This window comes from Triticum aestivum, chromosome 6A (assembly GCF_018294505.1).
Source record: "Triticum aestivum cultivar Chinese Spring chromosome 6A, IWGSC CS RefSeq v2.1, whole genome shotgun sequence".
Classification (NCBI taxonomy): domain Eukaryota; kingdom Viridiplantae; phylum Streptophyta; class Magnoliopsida; order Poales; family Poaceae; genus Triticum; species Triticum aestivum.
The window spans coordinates 605,136,867-605,139,055 of NC_057809.1; the positions used below are offsets into that span (position 1 = coordinate 605,136,867).

Sequence of the window (2,189 nt, forward strand, 5' to 3'; positions counted from 1 at the left end):
GTATATAATGTACCACTAATTTGTGTGGGAGGAGAGCTGGCTGGTCGGAGAGGCGTCGGAACAACTCCTTCTCTTCGTATGGACGCGGTTCTGCGATTCTGTTCTTAAGACGTTGTGGAACTTGATCATATATATGAGCCTGGCATGGTACGTAAATCAGACGGAGACCATGGCGGAGTCGGTGAGCTGAATAGAGGCGCCAAACCAACGTGGTGAGAGAGAGAGAGAGACGCGTCCGGAAAGCTGAATAGAAGCACCAAACTGCACTCTATTGTGCACGGCACGTACTTTTTTTTGGACGAAATGCTGACGATGCAGTATTTCATTGATTTCAGTTAGAAGGAGAGAATGTTGTTACAGATGTTACAAGTAGTGGTTACAGAGGCAGTACCCCACCACGGCACGTACTGAAAAGAATAATTTGACATAACCTAAAACTTTCAGGTCAAGTCCTACAAATAGATCACATGATGCACAGGAGGGAGCACTTAGATTTCCCTGGCATTCCAGAGCTAGCACTAATGGCTACAAATAATATTAGTCAATAGGATCGCCTCCCATACATCAATTATAGACAGGAAAATAACTAAGAGGAGCAAGAGCTCATGGACAGCCAGCCGTGGACTGTGAAGCTGTGCTGAGCATCACCCTGGACGACTGGCACTCACGGGTCACGGGTGGCAACGGGCAAGGAAGAATTCATCTTGAGAAATTGCGAAAACAAAGGAATGTCAAAACAAATCATCTGAAGGATAAGATATGCCGTACAGGCAGAAGATAGGGTGACTCGTCCTCGTCGCGCTTGCGATGGGGAAGACGAACAGCACGGGAAGGATTGAACTTGAAGGAGAAGACATGCATGGGTGCAATCATCTTCTCAGCCTGTAGACAATTATTTTCTTGTCGTGATGCTCTAGAAGCTGAGCTCTGTGGTTGTATGGAAGGTCTTTTTATGCCCATTTAGAGAAGTGAAGCTCCTATTATAATTGAGATGGACTCCTCAACTGCTGTGGCTATGATTCAAAATGAAGAGATGGATAGATCGGTCTACTCTTCCTTGGTGAAGGAGATAAAGTTTTTGAAAGGCTTAAGGGAAACTTGTGTTACTCATGTTTGCCGTTCTCAAAATAAGGCTAGTGATAATGTTGCTACTTTTGCTAGACTAGAGAGAAGAACTATGACATGGCTTGCTTCTGGTCCACCTGAGACCCTAGATTTCGTGCAAGCTGATTGTACTGATATTTTGATTGAGTAATACAAGCTTTTCCATGGCAAAAAAAAGAAGACATGCATGGGTGATGGGTCGCCCTTGCAGTCGGCGTTTGGATCAGCAGCAATTCAGGTTTACTAATGACTAGCCACAGTTGATGCTTAATTACAAGGAAGGAAGTAGGTTGACATAAGCGCACACACACGCACACAAATGATACAAAAATGGTAATCCACCCATTGATCGTATATAGGAGTAGATTATAGAGTGGAGTATTATTTTGTTGCAAAGGAGAATCCCCTCAAAAAAAATTGCAAAGGGATACAGAAAAAGAATTGATGTCTGAGCCCAGGTTCGAACTGGGGACCTTTAGTGTGTGAGACTAACGTGATAACCAACTACACCACCCAGACAATTTGTTTGCTTCTCGAACGACAGGCTATTTGAATATTCATCGGCGGGTGCACGAGCGCATCCAACTGGATTACGTATGGGCCTCTAGCGGCAGTGCTTTTGGGCCTCTGGTTGGGCCTCTCGAAGCCGATCAAAGATGTTGACACTTGACAGAGAAAAAGGCCTACTACTACCCCTCAAAAAAAATTTGTGTATATCCCGTAGAGGTCATCCTGCGTCGCTTCCCAGCGAGACGAGCGGTATGGGTTATAATTAGGGAGAATTTCTTATTTGGCCCTTTCTTAAAATTTGTTTCTTTTTTTGGCTCAAAAAATATTTCTCTTCCCTTTTTGACACTCAAACTTCATTTTATGCCCTATTTGATATTTCCATCCATTTTTCCATCCAACTGTGTTAACTGGCACGTGCAATTATAATTTTACCCCTGGTGATGGTATGTCATCACAAAGAGAAGAGAAGGGGCCTCAACCAAGATAAAAGAGAGGATTGGGGCGGGGGGGGGGGGGGGGGGGCATCGAGAGTGCTACCTGTAATGTCGCTAGCAGTAGCACCGCTCCTGTGTCGC

The 2,189-nt window shown here is 44.7% G+C and overlaps 1 non-coding gene across 1 annotated transcript; it reads right to left on the bottom strand.

Moving 5' to 3' along the window:
* Positions 1–1,549: 1,549 nt before the first annotated feature.
* On the bottom strand, positions 1,550–1,623 carry TRNAV-CAC (transfer RNA valine (anticodon CAC)). The gene has a single exon. It is a non-coding gene; the product is annotated as a tRNA-Val (tRNA).
* Between the last annotated feature and the right edge of the window lie 566 nt (positions 1,624–2,189).